The 16,471-nt window shown below is 44.2% G+C and overlaps 1 long non-coding RNA gene across 1 annotated transcript; it reads right to left on the bottom strand.

Annotated features, from left to right (window-relative positions):
- Positions 1-9,476: 9,476 nt before the first annotated feature.
- LOC116367815 (uncharacterized) lies at positions 9,477-12,671 on the bottom strand. Its single transcript, XR_004208458.1, has 4 exons — positions 12,394-12,671; positions 11,032-11,157; positions 10,696-10,745; positions 9,477-10,513 (listed from the first exon to the last, which is right to left on the bottom strand). It is a non-coding gene; the product is annotated as an uncharacterized LOC116367815 (long non-coding RNA).
- Between the last annotated feature and the right edge of the window lie 3,800 nt (positions 12,672-16,471).

Here is a 16,471-nt window from a genome sequence, read left to right as displayed (position 1 = left end):
CACCCTACACAGGGCAGTGTCCCCAATCGCTGCCCTGGGGCATTTCTTTTTTAGACCAGAGGAAAGAGTGCCTCCTACTGGCCCTCCAACACCACTTCTAGCAGCATCTGGTCTCCCATCCAGGTACTGACCAGGACCAACCCTGCTTAGCTTCAGAAGCAAACCAGCAGTGTTATGCAGGGTGGTATGCTGCTGGCCACATGTTGTGTCTAATGTACTGGAAATCTGCCAGAATATATGCAGTTAGGATGAACACGTGTTTCATAATTTTTCCTGTTCTGCCAAGTATTCAAAATGTAATGAGTACTTTAGTTTTTTTTTCCCCCACCTTTATTTAACCAGGTAGGCTAGTTGAGAACAAGTTCTCATTTGCAACTGCGACCTGGCCAAGATAAAGCATAGCAGTGTGAGCATACAACAAAGAGTTACACATGGAGTAAACAATTAACAAGTCAATAACACAGTAGAAAACAAAGGGGGGTCTATATACAATGTGTGCAAAAGGCATGAGGAGGTAGGCAAATAATTACAATTTTGCAGATTAACACTGGAGTGATAAATGATCAGATGGTCATGTACAGGTAGAGATATTGGTGTGCAGAAGAGCAGAAAAGTAAATAAATAAAAACAGTATGGGGATGAGGTAGGTGAAAAGGGTGGGCTATTTACCAATAGACTATGTACAGCTGCAGCGATCGGTTAGCTGCTCAGATAGCTGATGTTTGAAGTTGGTGAGGGAGATAAAAGTCTCCAACTTCAGCGATTTTTGCAATTCGTTCCAGTCACAGGCAGCAGAGTACTGGAACGAAAGGCGGCCAAATGAGGTGTTGGCTTTACGGATGATCAGTGAGATACACCTGCTGGAGCGCGTGCTACGGATGGGTGTTGCCATCGTGACCAGTGAGCTGAGATAAGGCGGAGCTTTACCTAGCATAGACTTGTAGATGACCTGGAGCCAGTGGGTCTGGCGACGAATATGTAGCGAGGGCCAGTCGACTAGAGCATACAAGTCGCAGTGGTGGGTGGTATAAGGTGCTTTAGTGACAAACGGATGGCACTGTGATAGACTGCATCCAGTTTGCTGAGTAGAGTGTTGGAAGCCATTTTGTAGATGACATCGCCGAAGTCGAGGATCGGTAGGATAGTCAGTTTTACTAGGGTAAGCTTGGCGGCGTGAGTGAAGGAGGCTTTGTTGCGGAATAGAAAGCCGACTCTTGATTTGATTTTCGATTGGAGATGTTTGATATGAGTCTGGAAGGAGAGTTTGCAGTCTAGCCAGACACCTAGGTACTTATAGACGTCCACATATTCTAGGTCGGAACCATCCAGGGTGGTGATGCTAGTCGGGCATGCAGGTGCAGGCAGCGACCGGTTGAAAAGCATGCATTTGGTTTGTTTGGAGGTTAGATAGCACAGTGTCCAAAGACGGGCCGAAAGTATATAGAATGGTGTCGTCTGCGTAGAGGTGGATCAGGGAATCGCCCGCAGCAAGAGCAACATCATTGATATACACAGAGAAAAGAGTCGGCCCGAGAATTGAACCCTGTGGCTCCCCCATAGAGACTGCCAGAGGACCGGACAGCATGCCCTCCGATTTGACACACTGAACTCTGTCTGCAAAGTAATTGGTGAACCAGGCAAGGCAGTCATCCGAAAAACCGAGGCTACTGAGTCTGCCGATAAGAATATGGTGATTGACAGAGTCGAAAGCCTTGGCAAGGTCGATGAAGACGGCTGTACAGTACTGTCTTTTATCGATGGCGGTTATGATATCGTTTAGTACCTTGAGTGTGGCTGAGGTGCACCCGTGACCGGCTCGGAAACCAGATTGCACAGCGGAGAAGGTACGGTGGGATTCGAGATGGTCAGTGACCTGTTTGTTGACTTGGCTTTCGAAGACCTTAGATAGGCAGGGCAGGATGGATATAGGTCTGTAACAGTTTGGGTCCAGGGTGTCTCCCCCTTTGAAGAGGGGGATGACTGCGGCAGCTTTCCAATCCTTGGGGATCTCAGACGAGATGAAAAGAGGTTGAACAGGCTGGTAATAGGGGTTGCGACAATGGTGGCAGATTGTCAAGCCCAGCTGATTTGAACGGGTCCAGGTTTTGCAGCTCTTTCAGAACATCTGCTATCTGGATTTGGGTAAAGGAGAACCTGGAGAGGCTTGGGCGAGGAGCTGCGGGGGGGGGCGGAGCTGTTGGCCGAGGTTGAAGTAGCCAGGCGGAAGGCATGGCCAGCCGTTGAGAAATGCTTATTGAAGTTTTCGATAATCATGGATATATCAGTGGTGACCGTGTTACCTAGCCTCAGTGCAGTGGGCAGCTGGGAGGAGGTGCTCTTGTTCTCCATGGACTTCACAGTGTCCCAGAACTTTTTGGAGTTGGAGCTACAGGATGCAAACTTCTGCCTGAAGAAGCTGGCCTTAGCTTTCCTGACTGACTGTGTGTATTGGTTCCGGACTTCCCTGAACAGTTGCATATCACGGGGACTATTCGATGCTATTGCAGTCCGCCACAGGATGTTTTTGTGCTGGTCGAGGGCAGTCAGGTCTGGAGTGAACCAAGGGCTGTATCTGTTCTTAGTTCTGCATTTTTTGAACGGAGCATGCTTATCTAAAATGGTGAGGAAGTTACTTTTAAAGAATGACCAGGCATCCTCAACTGACGGGATGAGGTCAATGTCCTTCCAGGATACCCGGGCCAGGTCGATTAGAAAGGCCTGCTCACAGAAGTGTTTTAGGGAGCGTTTGACAGTGATGAGGGGTAGTCGTTTGACTGCGGCTCCGTAGCGGATACAGGCAATGAGGCAGTGATCGCTGAGATCCTGGTTGAAGACAGCGGAGGTGTATTTGGAGGGCCAGTTGGTCAGGATGACGTCTATGAGGGTGCCCTTGTTTACAGAGTTAGGGGGGTACCTGGTGGGTTCCTTGATGATTTGTGTGAGATTGAGGGCATCTAGCTTAGATTGTAGGACTGGCGGGGTGTTAAGCATATCCCAGTTTAGGTCACCTAACAGAACAAACTCTGAAGCTAGATGGGGGGCGATCAATTCACAAATGGTGTCCAGGGCACAGCTGGGAGCTGAGGGGGGTCCGTAGCAGGCGGCAACCGTGAGAGACTTATTTCTGGAGAGAGTAATTTTCAAAATTAGTAGTTCGAACTGTTTGGGTATGGACCTGGAAAGTATGACATTACTTTGCAGGCTATCTCTGCAGTAAACTGCAACCCCTCCCCCTTTGGCAGTTCTATCTTGACGGAAGATGTTATAGTTGGGTATGGAAATCTCTGAATTTTTGGTGGCCTTCCTGAGCCAGGATTCAGACACAGCAAGGACATCAGGGTTAGCAGAGTGTGCTAAAGCAGTGAGTAAGACAAACTTAGGGAGGAGGCTTCTGATGTTGACATGCATGAAACCAAGGCTTTTTCGATCACAGAAGTCAACAAATGAGGGTGCCTGGGGACATGCAGGGCCTGGGTTTACCTCCACATCACCCGCGGAACAGAGAAGGAGTAGTATGAGGGTGCGGCTAAAGGCTATCAAAACTGGTCGCCTAGAGCGTTGGGGACAGAGAATAAGAGGAGCAGGTTTCTGGGCATGGTAGAATATATTCAGGGCATAATGCGCAGACAGGGGTATGGTGGGGTGCGGGTACAGCGGAGGTAAGCCCAGGCACTGGGTGATGATGAGAGAGGTTGTATCTCTGGACATGCTGGTAGTAATGGGTGAGGTCACCGCATGTGTGGGAGGTGGGACAAAGGAGTTATCAGGGGTATGAAGAGTGGAACTAGGGGCTCCATTGTGAACTAAAACAATGATAACTAACCTGAACAACAGTATACAAGGCATATTGACATTTGAGAGAGACATACAGCGAGGCATACAGTAATCACAGGTGTTGAATTGGGAAAGCTAGCTAAAACAGTAGGTGAGACAACAGCTAATCAGCTAGCACAACAACAGCAGGTAAAATGGCGTAGACTAGGCAACGGGGCCAACAGATAAAACAAACAAGCAGAATGGAGTACCGTGATTAATGGACAGTCCAGCGTGCATCAGCTATGTAGCCAAGAGATCAGTGTCCAGGGGGCAGCGGTGGATGGGGCAGGGAAGCTGGACTGGCGAGTGTTATCCAGGTAAAAAAAAATAACAATGACTAAATAGCTTGTAGCTAGTTAGCTGGTTAGCTTCTGGAGGTTTTTGAGTGTGTTCTAAAAATAAATAAAAAATAATAGCGATTACGTATCACATTGGGTGAGGCAGGTTTCCGGAAGGTATAAACAAATTAAAAGTCAAAAGAGATAGAAAGTAAATATGGGTCCGGTGGGCGTTTGGGACGCGGCGATTCAGGCGGTTAGCAGGCCTGTGCTAACAAGCTAACAGTTTGTAGGCCCGGGCTAGACAAGGTAGCAGTTAGCGGACCGGAGCTGGACAAGCTAGCAGTTAGCAGGCCGAATTAGCAAGCAGGGAGATAGCGAGGGCTAGAGAGTTAGCCTTTGGGGGACGTCGCGATGGGGTGAGTCTGTTTATTCCTCTTCATGCGGTGACATCGATAGACCGGTCGTGGGCCCGGGTATTGTAGCTCAGGAGTATGCTACGGTGGTAGCGCAGGCCGGGCTAGCTTCAAGCTAAGTGGGTGGAAACGCTAGCCAGGGGTAATCATCCGGGGTTGCGGTTTAGCTAGATAGCTAGTTGTGAAGATCCAGCGTATTTGGAAGCTTAGGTTTAGCAAAATGTTTTTAAAGGGATAGCTATGTAAAAAAAATGAAAAATAAACGAAAAATAAACGAAATATACAGGGACACGACACGACAGGACGACAGGACGACTTACTGCTACGCCATCTTGGCCAGGTTACAACTGCAACCTGGCCAAGATAAAGCAAAGCAGTCCGACAACAAACAGCACAGAGTTGCATGTGGGATAAACAACCGTACAGTCAATAACACAATAGAAATACATACAGTATGTGTAAATGTAGTAAGATTAGGGAGGTAAGGCAATAAAGAGTCCAGAGTGGCGAAAATAATTACAATTTAGCATTAACACTGGAGTGATAGATGTGCAGAAGATGAATGTGCAAGTTGTCAGGGAAAATGTATATTGTAAAAAGTATTGAAGTTTTACATTTTTATTTTTTTATTTCACCTTTATTTAACCAGGTAGGCCAGTTGAGAACAAGTTCTCATTTGCAACTGCGACCTGGCCAAGATAAAGCATAGCAGTGTGAACAGACAACACAGAGTTACAATTGGAGTAAACAATAAACAAGTCAATAACAGAGTAGAAAAAAAAGGGGAGTCTATATACATTGTGTGCAAAAGGCATGAGGAGGTAGGCGAATAATTACAATTTTACAGATTAACACTGGAGTGATAAATGATCAGATGGTCATGTACAGGTAGAGATATTGGTGTGCAAAAGAGCAGAAAAGTAAATAAATAAAAACAGTATGGGGATGAGGTAGGTACAAATGGGTGGGCTATTTACCGATAGACTATGTACAGCTGCAGCGATCGGTTAGCTGCTCAGATAGCAGATGTTTGAAGTTGGTGAGGGAGATAAAAGTCTCCAACTTAAGCGATTTTTGCAATTCGTTCCAGTCACAGGCAGCAGAGAACTGGAACGAAAGGCGGCCAAATGAGGTGTTGGCTTTAGGGATGATCAGTGAGATACACCTGCTGGAGCGCGTGCTACGGATGGGTGTTGCCATCGTGACCAGTGAACTGAGATAAGGCGGAGCTTTACCTAGCATGGACTTGTAGATGACCTGGAGCCAGTGGGTCTGGCGACAAATATGTAGCGAGGGCCAGCCGACTAGAGCATACAAGTCGCAGTGGTGGGTGGTATAAGGTGCTTTAGTGACAAGACGGATGGTACTGTGATAAATTGCATCCAGTTTGCTGAGTAGAGTGTTGGAAGCTATTTTGTAGAAAACATCTCCGAAGTCGAGGATCAGTAGGATAATCGTTTTTCGAGAGTAAGTTGGCGGCGTGAGTCAAGGAGGCTTTGTTGTGGAATAGAAAGCCGACTCAAGACTCTCCAGACTCTTGATATGAGTCTGGAAGGAGAGTTTACAGTCTAGCAAGACACCTAGGTACTTATAGATGTCCACATATTCAAGGTCGGAACCATCCAGGGTGGTGATGCTGGTCAGGCGTGCGGGTGCAGGCAGCGAACGGTTGAAAAGCATGCATTTGGTTTTACTAGCGTTTAAGAGCAGTTGGAGGCCACGGAAGGAGTGTTGTACAGCATTGAAGCTTGTTTGGGGGTTAGATAGCACAGTGTCCAAGGACGGGCCGGAAGTATATATAATGGGGTCGTCTGCGTAGAGGTGGATCAGGGAATCGCCCGCAGCAAGAGCAACATCATTGATATATACAGAGAAAAGAGTCGGCCCGAGGATTGAACCCTGTGGCACCCCCATAGAGACTGCCAGAGGACCGGACAGCATGCCCTCCGATTTGACACACTGAACTCTGTCTGCAAAGTAATTGGTGAACCAGGCAAGGCAGTCATCTGAAAAACCGAGGCTACAGAGTCTGCCGATAAGAATATGGTGATTGACAGAGTCGAAAGCCTTGGCAAGGTCGATGAAGACGGCTGCACAGTACTGTCTTTTATCGGAAACCAGATTGCACAGCGGAGAAGGTACGGTGGGATTCGAGATGGTCAGTGACCTGTTTGTTGACTTGGCTTTCAAAGACCTTAGATAGGCAGGGCAGGATGGATATAGGTCTGTAACAGTTTGGGTCCAGGGTGTCTCCCCCTTTGAAGAGGGGGATGACTGCGGCAGCTTTCCAATCCTTGGGGATCTCAGACGATATGAAAGAGAGGTTGAACAGGCTGGTAATAGGGGTTGCGACAATGGCGGCGGATAGTTTCAGAAATAGAGGGTCCAGATTGTCAAGCCCATCTGATTTGTAAAGTAAAAGTTGTCAAAAATATAAATAGTAAAGGACAGATACCCCAAAAATTACTTAATAAGTACTCTAAAGTATTTTTTCTTAAGTACTTTACTCCACTGCTCATTACTGTAAGTCGCTCTGTTAAATGATGAAATTGGAGCGAGAGAGAGACAGGAGGAGGAGGTTGTGTGCACTAGGCTGCTGTATGTGTCACAGTATGTTGTCATGGTGATGTTCAACCACTTTCTCACAAATCCAGTGAAGATTCTCACTCAGATGTTTCTGTGTTCTCTCAGCATAGTCCTCCTCTCCAGCAGGACCCAGATTAATGCATTTGGATAGATACCTGTACCTAGATGGTTAACAACACAGAGAACCAGCGAGTCAGACACTGTGGAAACATGCTTGATAAGTACAGTGCTTTCAGAAAATATTCACACCCCTCGACTTATTCCACATTTTGTTTTGTTACAGTCTGAATTAAAAATGGATTAAATGGATTATTTGTCTCACCCATCTACACACAATACCCCATCATAACAAATTGAAAACATGTTTAAAAAATGTTTGCACATGTATTGAAAAGTAAATGCAAAAAAATAAGTGTTCATACCCCTGAGTCAATACTTTGTAGAAGCAACTTTGGCGGTGATTACAGCTGTGAGTCTTCCTGGGTAAGTCTCTAAGAGCTTTCTACATATAGATTGTGCAATATTTGCCCATTTTTAAGATTAATTTTTTAATTCAAGCTCTGTCAAGTTGATAGTTGATCATTGCTAAACAGACATTTTCAAATCAAATCAAATCTAATTTTATTTGTCACATACACATGGTTAGCAGTTGTTAATGCGAGTGTAGCGAAATGCTTGTGCTTCTAGTTCCGACAATGCAGTAATAACCAACAAGTAATCTAACTAAAGTCTTTCCATAGATTATCAAGCCAATTTAAGTCAAAACTGTAACAAGGCCACTCAGGAACATTCAGTGTTGTCTTGGTCAAACTGTGTTTTAGCTTATTGTCCTGCTGAAAGGTGGTCTCTCTCCCTCAGTAACTGATCTCTCCCTCGGTAACTGGTCTCTCTCCCTCAGTAACTGGTCTCTCTCCTTCAGTAATAGGTCTCTCTGCCTCAGTAACTATGGCCTATTTATTGCCTTACCACCTCACGCCATTTCCACACACTGTATATAGACTTTCTTTTTTCTATTGTGTTATTGACTATACGCCTGTTTATTCCATGTGTAACTATGTGTTGTTGTTTGTGTCCCTCTGCTTTGCTTTATCTTGTCCAGGTCACAGTTGTAAATGAGAACATGTTCTCAACTAGCTTACCTGGTTAAATACAGGTGAATAATTTTTTTAAATAAAAAAACTGGTCTCTCTCCTTAGGGGTCTCTCTGCCTGGTCTCTCTGCCTGGTCTCTCTGCCTCAGTAACTGGTCTCTCTCCCTCTGTACCTTGTCTCTCTCCCTCAGTAACTTGTCTCTCTGCCTCAGTAACTGGTCTCTCTCACTCTAATTGCTCTCTGTCCCTCAGTAACTGGTCTCTCTCACTCTTAAACTGGTATCTGTTCCTCAGTAACTAGCCTCTCTCCTTCAGCAACTGGCCTCTCTCCCTCAGTAACTGGTCTCTCTCCCCCAGTAACTGGTCTCTCTCCCTCAGTAACTGGTCTCTCTCCTTCAGTAAATGGTATCTCTGCATCAGTAACTGGTCTCTCTCCGTCTGTACCTTGTCTCTCTCCCCCAGTAACCAGTCTCTCTGCCTCAATAACTGGTCTCTCTCACTCAAATTGGTCTCTGTCCCTCAGTAACTGGTCTCTCTCCCTCAGTAACTGGTCTTTCTCACTCAGTAACTGATCTCTCTCCCTCAGTAACTGGTCTCTCTCACTCTGTAACTGGTCTCTCTCATTCTGTAACTGGTCTCTCTCATTCTGTAACTGGTCACTCTCATTCTGTAACTGGTCACTCTCATTCTGTAACTGGTCTCTCTCCTTCAGTAACTGGTCTCTCTCCCACAGTAGCTGGTCTTTCTCCTTCAGTAGCTTCTCTCTCTGCCTCAGTAACTGGTTTCAATGCCTCAGTAGCTGGTCTCTCTGCCTTAGTAGCTGGTTTCTCTCCCTTAGTAAATGGTCTCTCTGCTTCAGTAATGGTTCTCTCTCGAATCTGTAATGGGTCTCTCTACGTCAGTAACTGGTGTCTCTCCCTCTGTAACTGGTCTCTCTCCCTCTGTAACTGGTCTCTCTCCCTCTGTAACTGGTCAATCTCCCTCTAACTGGTCTCTCTCATTCTGTAACTGGTCTCTCTCATTCTGTAACTGGTCACTCTCATTCTGTACCTGGTCTCTCTCCTTCTGTAACTGGTCACTCTCCCTCTGTACCTTGTCTCTCTCCCTCTGTAACTGGTCTCTCTCCTTCAGTAACTGGTCTCTCTCCTTCAGTAACTGGTCTCTCTCCTTCAGTAACTGGTCTCTCTCCTTCAGTAACTGGTCTCTCTCCTTCAGTAACTGGTCTCTCTCCTTCAGTAACTGGTCTCTCTCCTTCAGTAACTGGTCTCTCTCCTTCAGTAACTGGTCTCTCTCTTTCAGTAACTGGTCTCTCTCTTTCAGTAACTGGTCTCTCTCCTTCAGTAACTTGTCTCTCTGCCTCTTTAACTGGTCTCTCTCACTCTTTAACTGGTATCTGATCCTTATTAACTGGTCTCCCTCACTCTTTAAATGGTCTCTGTCCTTCAGTAACAGCTCTCTCTCCCTCAGTAACAGCTCTCTCTCCCTCAGTTACTGGTCTCTCTCCCTCAGTAACTGGTGGCCAAATGGCATCCCATTTCCCTATGTAGTGCACTATATAGAGAATAGGGTGCCATTAAGGACACACAGGTCTGTTTATTATTGGTGGATAGAGCTGTGACACATCCTGTCACTTGCTGTGGTTCACAGACAGAACAGAGAGGGAGAGGGTGGAGACCCCATTAGACACCATGATGAGTGTGTAGCAGACAGGTCCTCTGGTGCTTGGTGTCGCCATTGGTCACCTACATGTTGTCCCTTGTACAGTGAAGGTTGTGAGTCATTCTCACCTTTCATTAGCATTGTTTTTGTTTGTGTGTGAGTGTGCCCTCTCAGTATTCAATCTCATTCAACCAGGAAGCTGGTATACCTTGTTAAAGACAACTGTTCCTTTTTTGATTCAAAAGTGACTTGTTATTCATATCATCAAGTGATAAGCATGGGTTAATAATTGGTCCCAATTTTCTTTTACTAAGCATAAGTCTATGGCAAATCACATGACATGTTTCTAATAAAAATAAAGAAGATTCATTTTCTAGAGTACAGTATGTCTACATACTCTCCTCTAAATCTAAACACAACAATTAATTGTCTTATTTTTCTATCTTTCTCTTTATTTTCTTCTTCCTCCTTTATGGCTCTCTGACACTAAGACGTTATCTCGTCTCCTCCTTTCAACCCTATTAGAGGAGAGGGACCAAGGTCAGTCCCCTAGGATTCTGTTCTTCAATGTGTTTTGAGACAGTCTGTCATACCACTATTTCACTTCTATGGTGAGTTCATCTCTCACTTTAACCACTAGGTGGAATCATCACCTAACCATTCAGGACCTTATCCAACCATTAGAGGGAGAGAGAGAGAGAAAGGGAGAGAGAGAAAGGGGGGGAGAGAGAGAAAGACTGTTTGTTACTGTGGGTTATTGTTACACCTCTTTCTCACAGATCCAGTTGAGATTTGTGCCACATTTGTCATCATTCCATGTCTTTACAGGGTCATCTTGTCCATAGTATACCTGAATAGTCCTCTTGCCCACTATCATCGGGCTGTCCTGTCCTCCAGTACCTAAACAACACAAAGAAGCACACAGTCAGACACTGTGGTACAAACATCCTTCTCAATTATACACATAGTCCTATGTTTTTACAGTTTTAAAGAAACACTGTAAGATTATCATAAAATTAGCAAGAATGGGCCATCAACACATTTAGTTTACCTTTTCATATGTAAATATTACCTGGTTTCTAAAATACATCTATAGTTCTCAATGAATGACATTAATGAGTCGAAACATACATTTTTATGAACATGATTGGAAGCAAAATATATTAGTTTTTTGTCTCCATTTCACCTGGTAAAATGGTCAAATCTGTCACCCTGTGATCAGTGATGTGCCGTCCACCCACTTCCAGGGCCCCTCAGTAACAGAGTCAGTCAGACCAATCCAGGCTCTCAGGTGGAGGTTGAAGATAAATGTCTGTTGTCGAGAAAGATAAAGCTTATGTCACAATTGGTATATTTATAAAATAATGCACACATATTAGTGTACTGATGAAAAGTATACTTGTTCCACCTCTCTCTCTCTCCTCTCTCCTCTCTCTCAGCAAAGGTGAAAACATTGAGACACTTAGCCATTATCTCTATACTCATAAACCCATTGATATATAGTTATTGTTGATTTTACTTCTAATTTATCAGTTTATATCTCAAAAAGCTTTGACTAAATATGGCCTTTCTCTGTAGTCAGGTTGTTGTATCTGGTCTGTAGCTGGTCTCTCTCTTTAGTCAGGTTGTTGTGTCTGGTCTGTAGCTGGTCTCTCTCTTCAGTCAGGTTGTTGTATCTGGTCTGTAGCTGGTCTCTCTCTTCAGTCAGGTTGTTGTATTTGGTCTGTAGCTGGTCTCTCTCTTCAGTCAGGTTGTTAAATATGGTCTGTAACTGGTCTCTCTCTTCAGTCAGGTTGTTAAAACCTGTTGACGGGTTAGGGTTCCCTTTTGGGAACGACCCCTCCCACGTTCAGCTGTAACGGTGGCGCACGGAACGCAAAAATATTCTTTGAAATATTTAACCTCCACACATTAACAAGTCCAATAGCTCAAATGAAAGATAAACACCTTGTTCATCTAGCCAGCCAGTCAGATTTCTAAAATGTTTTACGGCGAAAACATAGCACATATTTATGTCAGACCACCACCAAAGACACAGCTAATTTGCATAGCCAAAAAAATGCAATCAACAAACGCAGGATTAAAAGAAAAATAATTCACTAACCTTTTGAAAATCTTCATCAGATGACAGTAATAGGACATGTTACACAGTACATTTATGTTTTTTTCAATAATATGCTATTTATATCCATAAATCTCTGTTTACAATGACGGCATGTTCACAAAATGCTACTCAAATGTCCGGAGAAATGATGATATCTGCCGGAGCTAACGTCAGATAACAAGCAATACACATCATAAACTTTGACTAAATATACATGTTCTACATATAGATAGAAAGATACACTTCTTCTTAATGCAACCACTGTGTTACATTTATTTTTAACGTTACAGAATTCGTTCACTAGGCTATAATATGAGACGGCGCTCAGAAATGAGCATTATGTCTCCTCTATCTCGGAGTCCACAGAAACCCATAATTAACACAGAAATATTCCCTTACCTTTGATGTTCTTCGATCAGAAGACGTGGAAGGGGTTATACTTACCAAAAACTGCCTTTGGTTTTCAAGTCTGTGTCTTTAGGTTACCAAATGCGACAAAATCCGGGTTGAAATGCAGCCAAAATTCTAGTCGATGCGCATCTAAACTTCAAAATTACATATTATATGTCGACTAAACTGGTCAAACTAAGTGCAGAATCAAGCTTAAACATGTTCTAAACATACAAAAAAACCTTAGCCCGAACAGACAAACCGAAATCGTTTGGTCAATCCTGGAAGAAAGAGATCTACGCACCAGAGGTGCGCATGAAAGTACATGTATTTTCGAGTGACCCGGAGGTTTCAGCCCACCAAGTGATTCTCACAAAGAGAGGCCCCACTGAAAGAGGACACCGTGCTGAAGAGATAGGAACTGTTCCCAGGTCTGTAGCTGGTTGGGAATGGTGGGGGCGATGACGTCAAAGTGGGTCCAACTTTCATGAAGGCAAGGGAGAGTTTGGAAGAATGTCTGCCCTGAGAGTTCTGCTTTACTTACAGACATAATTTGAACGGTTTTAGAAGTTTTAGAGTGTTTTCTATTCAATAATAATTATTATATGCATATATTAGCAATTTTTAACAGATTTTTTTTCTGTTTACTATGGGCACGCAATTCCTCCAAAGGGGGCAGTAGTCGGCCCTATCTTTAACAGTCTGGTCTGTAACTGGTCTCTCTCTTCATTCAGGTTGTTGTATCTGGTCTGTAGCTGGTCTCTATCTTTAGTCATGTTGTTGTATCTGGTCTGTAGCTGGTCTCTTTCTTCAGTTGTGTTGATCTTATTAAGGGAAAACTCTGTGACAATTTGTTCCTTTTATCCTCAGAATCTTTGTCTCTATTATCTACAAAGTATAAACACATAGTTACTAGGTAAAACACAAGTTAAATAGGCTTAGTAGCCTGTACGTCTTACAACTATGTGATAAGCAATGACACAAACTCACAATAGACCGACAGGCCTATGATCCCAGCTAGTAGAACACACACAGCCCCAGAAACACTGCAGCAATTAGGAAGGGTCTCTTCCCTGAGCAATCAAGCTCTGTGGACACATACAAGATACATTTATGTCTCAGGGTGTCTGCACTGACAAATATATCCACAATCCTCTCCTCCATCTCACCTCTGTCAAACTTGACCTTCTTGTTCATATCTGGTTCAGTATAGATGACCTTTGACATATTTAACAATGCCTGGGTCTTTCTTTCTATGTCGGTCTACTGCAGGGGCGAAAGCTGATATCAACTTTGGATTGGACAATTACATTACATTTTCTCAAGAGCAATTCCTGAGGGGGGACAATTCCTGCTGTAACACATAGCCTACGTTGTAATATGTTAAATATATATTGAGGAACCATAATTACTACAACTGGATCATGTATAGGTACAGTAGTTAACTGAAGGGTTGTCCCAACTTGTTCAAATGTTTAAATCATTATAATACTACAACTAATAATAGTTATAGCAGTGTTCCTTATCAGTCCAGTATGTATGCAGGTATTTGTATTTACAACTAGCAATACCAAGAAAGGCCAGTAGGTGGCAATGGTACACTGTGTATGGGTGCAGTTTTCGTAAAATACAATGAACATGGTGTGATCTCATCTAAAATCATCTCCATTGAGAAGCATCACAAAGTTGGTCTCCGTATTGAATTTACCTTTTTATTTGACTTTTTCTGATACATTTATATAGTCATTAAATATGTGCCACTGGCCTGAGTCTACTACAACAGAACAAAAAGCTCAAAATAAGTACAGTTGTAAAAGCTAAATAACTACTTCAATGAAAAACCCAAATAAATCAACCAAAATGTCCTTCAAAAATACATATGTATTGTTCAGTCAGTGTCTCAACTCTTCAAACGGCAGCTATGGACAAGTATGTGACACAATGTATGCCATTTTAAATAAAATAACATAATAGAAATAATTAGTAAGTGTACTGTCATGTACTGAAAACTACTAAACAAAAGCACAAATATCACACTATACAGCAGGGGTTCACAAACAGGGGTCAATGGACCCCCAGGGGTCCCTGGTGTAATTGTAAAGGGTCCGTGAAAAGTGTAATGAACGTATTCAGCACCACAAGGATTACAGTAACTTTACATATAATATAGAGGGGGTGGGGGTCCCTGAGGACCACTCAAAACCTTGCCCACCTTGCCTCAAAATATGCAGGGGTTCCAGTACCCAAAAAAGGTTGAGAACCACTGCTATACACACTACTGAACAAAAGAAACAAACATATGTTTGTAGGTTCCAAAGGATCCAACAGATTGCTGGCAGATATTTTCCCTCGAGACTATCCAGCCTGTCTTAATGTACATTACAGACAACTACGCCGTTCAGTCTCTCTTGTCCCCTGCTGGCCCGTAGCCAAGTCTTTAACCTACGGAGTGCACTGAAACTCCTCTCAGCCTTACATGAAGACCCTGGTACCACAAACAGAATTCTGTTCAGCACCTCAAATTGGTCAACCAACCCCCTGCACCTCCACTGGAAGCCTCCTGAGGACCTCAAATTGTCTCTAGTGTGTCTCAATGGACTCAATGGAGTCAATCAATGTTGTTGCTTTCTCATACAGTGCAAGGTAGCTTTCGTCATTTCTACTGTTTACCCCACGCGCTGGATAACTGGACACTGATTGGATTTAGCTGGTGTGCTGTTACAGTTACACAGTGGTGGTGGGTTTGGCTATTTTGATGTGCTGTGAATTATTCAATGGCTTTTCCACCAGTTCCTAAATCCTGCACTAATGAAGGCAACATCCGCTCTTTGGCCAAAAGATGGCTGGCTTGAAAACCCTTGGCTACAGTGAAAACACAACACTCCTTTCATTGATGGATTATAATGTAGCCAGGGGAAATCGCAAAACCATCTCTCTTGAAACCTCAACACTCTGTTGGCAAGAGTTTGCGGTTCTATAAATTGTGCGTGTGGCTGATATGGTTTTGTGCCATAAATAAGGTGTTTGCCATACTCCTAACTACTGGTACCCAAAACTACATCATTAATCACAACCTCAATACCATTGCCTTTAACAAATCTTAGTTCAGTCACCAGTTTAAGTTGAGAGTGGGGCTATCCATGGCATTTTCCAATTATGTCCCAATTTTACAAGTCTAAAAAAGAGAACCTTTCATAATGTTGCCAAAGACTCAACAAACTTACCTGAGACTCCCTGTCTCTGCCAGTCTGTCCCTGCCCATCTGTCCCTGCCAGTCTGTCTCTGCCAGTCTGTCCCTGACCATCTGTTCCCAGCTCTAGCCTGCTCTACTGTCTGTGTACCATCTGTTGCCTGCTCTACTGTATGTGCCATCTGTCCCCAGCTCTACTGTATGTGTGCCATCTGTCCCCAGCTCTACTGTATGTGTGCCATCTGTAGCCTGCTCTACTGTCTGTGTACCATCTGTTGCCTGCTCTACTGTATGTGTGCCATCTGTCCCCAGCTCTACTGTATGTGTGCCATCTGTCCCCAGCTCTACTGTATGTGTGCCATCTGTAGCCTGCTCTACTGTATGTGTGCCATCTGTAGCCTGCTCTACTGTATATGTGCCATCTGTAGCCTGCTCTACTGTATGTGTGCCATCTGTAGCCTGCTCTACTGTATGTGTGCCATCTGTAGCCTGCTTTACTGTATGTGTACCATCTGTCCCCAGCTCTACTGTATGTGTGCCATCTGTCCCCAGCTCTACTGTATGTGTGCCATCTGTCCCCAGCTCTACTGTATGTGTGCCATCTGTAGCCTGCTCTACTGTCTGTGTACCATCTGTAACCTGCTCTACTGTATGTGTACCATCTGTCCCCAGCTCTACTGTATGTGTGCCATCTGTAGCCTGCTCTACTGTATGTGTGCCATCTGTAGCCTGCTTTACTGTATGTGTGCCATCTGTCCCCAGCTCTACTGTATGTGTGCCATCTGTAGCCTGCTCTACTGTATGTGTGCCATCTGTAGCCTGCTCTACTGTATGTGTGCCATCTGTAGCCTGCTCTACTGTATGTGTGCCATCTGTAGCCTGCTCTACTGTATGTGTGCCATCTGTAGCCTGCTTTACTGTATGTGTGCCATCTGTAGCCTG

The sequence above is a fragment of the Oncorhynchus kisutch genome, unplaced genomic scaffold, assembly GCF_002021735.2.
Source record: "Oncorhynchus kisutch isolate 150728-3 unplaced genomic scaffold, Okis_V2 scaffold1767, whole genome shotgun sequence".
Lineage (NCBI taxonomy): Eukaryota > Metazoa > Chordata > Actinopteri > Salmoniformes > Salmonidae > Oncorhynchus > Oncorhynchus kisutch.
The sequence above is the reverse complement of the archived record's forward strand: the minus strand, read 5'-3'. Positions and strand labels throughout refer to the sequence as shown.